This window comes from Pipistrellus hanaki (genome assembly GCF_964339955.1).
Source record: "Pipistrellus hanaki genome assembly, chromosome: X".
Taxonomy (NCBI): domain Eukaryota; kingdom Metazoa; phylum Chordata; class Mammalia; order Chiroptera; family Vespertilionidae; genus Pipistrellus; species Pipistrellus hanaki.
In genome coordinates, this window is record NC_140524.1 from 11,195,316 (window position 1) to 11,200,936 (window position 5,621).

Below are 5,621 nucleotides of genomic sequence, written 5' to 3' on the forward strand. Positions count from 1 at the left end.
ATTGTTTGAAGTATTACAAATAGTGGTACATATGTCTCCTTCCCCCCTCCCCCAATTTACCTCTTCCCAGCCTCTCCTACCCCCCAGTACATGCCCTCACCTGACCCCCCCATCCAGTGTCTTGCATCCATTGGTTATGCCCATATGCATGCGTACAAGTCCTTTGGTTGATCTCCTACAGCCCCCTCCCCAACCTTCCCTGCCTTCCTGCTATAGTTTGGCAGTCTGTTCAATGGTTCTTTGCCTCTGTATCTATTTTCCCCCCATTTCTTTTCCCTAAAAAAATCTTGCCTCTGCATACTAGAAATAAACATATAATAACAAATTGATTTTTTTATTAGAGAGAGAGGAAGGGAAAGGGAAAGAGAGAGAGAGAGAGAGAGAGAGAGAGAGAGAGAGAGAGAGAGAGAGAGAGATCCATCAGCTGGGGATGGAGCCTGTAACCCCAGCATGTGCCCTGACCCGGAATTGAACCGGCGACCTCTTGGTGCAAGGGATGACGCCCAACCAACTGAGCCACCCTGCCAGGCCAGGCCCGTTCTTGAACCTTCCATATTGTGTCTGCGTAACATCCAGAGCAGTGTGTTCACATGTGCACCCGGATGCTGGGTCTACCCGTGGGGAGCATGTTCACACATCTATGGTATATAAATCAATGCACAGGGGCCTTTTCCCTCTTTAAGCTTCGAGAAGAGAAAAGCCAAACTTTCCATGTCCTCTTCCTGTTGCCAGCAATTTCTTCCCAAGAGGAAAACTCATCTTGTTTTAATGCCATTGAAACCTCAGAGGATCTGGTCCCAATTAAACGACTTTGCTTGCAGAGGCTTTTGTGAGCACTAAATACATCAGCAATCCAGACTCATGTGTCGTGCCTGCTTGCCCGAAACCTGGTGTTCCTGAGCGAGCAAGTGGGAGAGAGAGAGACAGTAAGGCAGACAGAGACAGAGAGGGGAGGAGGGAGGGGGTACTCAGAACCCCAAACGGGACAGTGCAGGCAGGGGATGGGGTGGCGGGTAGTAAGGTGCAGAGAGAGGGGACAGAGGCCTTTAGCTGCTGCAGAGTGGGTGTCCCTGGAGTGGGTGACAGTGGGAGGTGGAAGGAGGGGGTAGAGTGCAGTAAGGGTGGCTTTGGGACGCAAAAGGTCCCAGGTGGGGGACATGGCTGGGTTGAAGGAGTAGGGCCATGATTAGGACGAGGGCACGTGGGAATCATTTCACATCTCCCTCCCGGTCTGAAACCCCATGTGGTCTCTGCCAACAACGTGGGGCCTGCTAGACCTCAGTGGGAGCTGCCCCGTGGCCCTCCAGGCGGGCATCGAGGGGGCTCAGGCAGAAGACAGAGTCTGGTAAGAAACCAGGGCTCCTGCTGGCCTGGGGGCAAGGGAGCCAGAAGACGAGGTCGAGCGCCCCCTCCCCCGCCCAGCCGGGCACGTTTATGTTCCAGTCCTGGCGCCCGAACCTCCAGCTCCAGACGCATGTGACTCAGCCCTGCCGGCCTTGCCAAGCCGTCTAGACCCGAGTGTCTCCCCGAGGAGGGGGCCATCCCGCCTGCCATTTCCTCTCCCGCCGCCGCTGCCACGGGGGTGGGCGGGAGAGGCTGAGGCCCCCACCCGCACACGTGCCATTTTCCCACCACCCCTCACTAAGCCAGACTGCTGCAAACAGGAGGGAAAGGAATCCAAAAGTCCATGGGGACCTGGCCTGGGCGTCCACCATGTGTAGGGCCTAGAGCAAGGGGATGTGAAGACCCCGGTCCTGGCCTCTGCCCCCATCTGTGTAGGTGCCACCCCTGCCTCCACTGGGGCCAGGAGCTCACCTGTGGGTACACCGGGCACTCACAGCCTGGCTCTGTCCACCCTCCTACAAACACCTCGGATCTCAAGTGAGATTCACCCTCAGAGGGGAGAGGCCATAGGAACGGGCTGGGATCTGATGGGAGGAGGGGGGCATGTGCCATATGCTCTTGCAGGAGCGTGTGTCCTGGGCGTGGGTGGCATCCGCTTGGCTTGGAGGGCCCCTCGGAGGCAGGAAGTGGCCGTGGGGCTGGCTTTCCAGCTGCCCTTGCCTGGGATTGTCATGGTCCCCACACTAGCATAGGGACCAGAAGAGACAGGAAGAGAAGACCAAGGTCTCAGCGCGGCATCTCCATCCTCATGTGCCAGTGGACTCCCAATGTGGACACGAGCCTAGAATGAGAACATTCTAGAACTGGCAGTCATCGGTTAGCTCCCGTGTTGACCGTCTCATCCATTGAGGGCTAGAACCACTAGACTCCTCAGGCCCACACTCATGGTAAGAGTACATCTAGTGGCAGATCTGGAAGCCTCCAGAGCACATGTGTCAAACACAAGGCCCGCAGGCCAAATCCAGCCCGCCAGGCCTTGCAATGTGGCCCGCACCGCGCTGTCATCACTGCACTCCGCTGTCAGTTTATGACATTGTCAGTTTATGACTGTTCAGTAAACCATTCGGCCCGCGATTTAGGCTGGATTTTAGATTTTGGCCACTTCTCTGATTGAGTTCGACACCCCTACTCCAGAGTTATGCTATCCCAGGAGCTTAAAAAGGGGAAAGGGGGAGAGAGAAACATCAATGATGAGAGAGAGAATCATTGACTGGCTACCTCCTGCTCCCCTCTGTCCCCGCCACTGGGAATCGAGCCCACACCCCAGACATGTGCCCTTGACAGGAACCCAGGACCATTCAGTCCGCAGTCTGACGCTCTGTCTCTATCCACTGAGCCATACCGACTAGGGCAGTCCTCTTCTTCCTGGGGAATCTTAGGGGTCAGTAGACTGGAAGGAGCCTCTGTCCTCCAAGGCTGCTGCCTTTCTGGGGCAGGAGTTGATGGGCCCTGGGGGGACAAGGCCTTCATCCACGCTGATGCCAATCCATCTCCTCTTCCTGGGGAGGTAAACCCTTGAACTTCAGATTTCATGGGTGATATTTGTTAGGGGGCCTCTGATTAAGATTCACCTCACACCCCAGGGTCTACTGTTCAGGCAGCTGGAACAGTGCGGTTGAGATGCTCTTATCTCTCCCCATCTCTTTGCCCAGTGCCCTGCACAGCTCCCACTGAGAGCCCGCAGCTCCAGAACAGGGTGAAGCTGTCTGGCTGGCTGTACATTTGTGCACAGAGTGAGGTGCTTCGTGTGGCGGCTGCCTCGGCCTCCGCTGCCTGCCAGCCTGTTCGTGGCTCAGTGGGACCACTGTCTGTCAACTGGTCTCATTTTCCAACCTGTTTTCCAAGCACTGACATATGGCTGAGGCCCTGCTGGGATCAACGGCCAAGTTTCCCCCATGATCAGGAGGTTGGCTCTTGCTGCAATGCAGTGTCTGGGTCTGCCCCACGCCCTGCGGTCTCCTCGGATCACTCCCACACCTCTGCACCCCTCTTCGCCAAAGAAGGGTTCTTCAGTCCCATTTTCAGCCCCTGACGCGCAGGCCTCCCTTACAGAACCCAGGGGCTCTGGGCAGGAATGACCCTTTGAGAGCTATTCACTGCTTCATGGTAGCGATCCATCCCCCCCATCCCTACTTACCCCCCCCCCCCGCCCCGCTCCTGGGCCTTGCACACCTAAAGCAGTGAGCTCCCTCTCTTTTCAAGGCAGCAGTGCCCTCTGGTAGAAGTACTTCCTTGTATTGAGCTCTAGTGCACATTTCCAGAAGTTTCTACCACTCGGCCCTTTCTTCCCCACAGCAGTCGCTGTTGCCATCCCAGCCTCCAGTTTTTCCACTAGAGGATGCCTGGGAGGCACCATGATGAGGGGGTGATGTGGGCAGGGAGGCTGGAGCCTGCTGCTGCATACTCAGCAGCATCTCCATGGGCTGAGGGCTGGCCAGCAGGTCTTCTGTGTAGGCGGATGGACCCCATGGGCCCTTGAGATGTTCCTCCTGCTCTCAAGGCCTGCCAATCTCTCCGCGTCCCACCCTGTGCTGTAGACAGAGCTGCTGAGCTGGGAAAGGGCTGCTTAGAGTCCTGGCTCCATCGGGCTGGGTGGAGAAGGGGAATTTTCTTCCAGAATACACAGGGGCTGGTTTCTTCCTGATTCTCGGGAGCAGAGGATATGGGGAGGGTGAGGGAGGCCACCACACTGCCGTGGTTTCTCCCGCCAAATTCCCCAGTCCTAGGAAAGATCCACAGGGGGAAAAAAAAAACCCACAAAAATTTGAACGTCTGAGCTGGGGCTGTGATTGCAATGAGATTTTTTTAAAAGAAAGAAAAACAAAAAAGAGACAAAGGGATTTAGAAAACAGCCCAAAGTCCCTATAGTCCAAGGCAGCAGCACATGGGGGGGGGGGCTTAAAGTGCTTTGTCTGTCATTGGGTCCCTGGGCCCCTGGGCCAGGGCTTGCTGTCCCTTCAGCTCAAATTCTGAGGCTCTGTGTCCTCAGGATGGATGGGAATAAGAAACTATTCAGTAAGGCCTCAGGCCCTGCCACACAAGGCCAGGCCAGGGGTCCTTTCCGGTTAGCCCAGAGTCCTGCCCATCCCCTCCTCCCAGACAGAGCTGAGCCTTCTCCCGTCACTCAGCTGCCTGCAGTTGCTTCCTGCCAGATCCCCAGGTCTCTCTCTGCCTCTAGATTTGTCCCCTGATCCCACCCTTCAGGAAATGGCAGGGTGAGGCACGGAGGAGAGATAGACCTTGGAGAGGACAGAGGAAGGCTGGTAGCCACTGCCTGCCACTCCTTGGGCATCAGCCACCCTCCAGCTCCTTCCCACCTGATCTGATCAGCAGGTCTTGGGGATGTGGGCATTCACTGAGCTGGGGGCTTTAGAAGTACGGGAGGTGACCAGCTGACAAATTTCATTCCACACTTATTTTGAGAGATGCAAAGAAATGTGTAAGAGGACAGGGCAGAAAGGAGCCACCGAGCCTTCCAGGAAGACCAAAGACTGTCTAGGGGAGGAGGAGGGGGAAGTATCAGAGTCCAGCATAATAACGGTAAACTTTTATTCCTACATAGTGCTTTTTATGTGCCAGGTACTGTCCTAGGATTTTTTTCCTCATTCCATCCTCCTCAATAGCAACCCAATGAAGTAAGTGCTCTCATTACTTCCATTAAGTGAGGTTAGGTAACCCGCTCCAAATCACACAGCTAGTGTAAGATGACCAGACATCCCGCTTTTGGCGGGACAGTCCCGATTTTTAACAATTTGTCCTGCGTCCTGCAGCGTTTTAAAAAAGTCCCCATTTAAAAAAAAAAAAAAATCCGCGGGACAAATTGTAAAAAATCGGGACTGTCCCGCCCAAAGCGGGACAGTCTGGTCACCTTAACTAGTGACTGTTGGGGTCGGATTCGAACACAAGAAATTCCCCTTTAAGTCCAGTAGTGTGGGAAACAGGAGCTAGAGCATAGTGCTAGGAGAAGGAACAGAGGTCCCAGTGCCATTCAGTCCCCAAAGCTGCCCTCCATCCTCCCAGGGAGAACCCGACCCAGGAGCGCCCTCTCCTGGAGGAGGCGCACCCGCCTGCGTCACCAATCCGGCCGCCCACGCCAGTGACGCGTGCTCGGCTGGTGTAGGAGAGCCCGCCCAGGCCCCGCCCACTGTCTCGCCCCGCCCCTCTCTGGCGCGTGAGAAACCCAATGGGAAGGCGAGGTGGAAGCCCCGCCCCGTCCC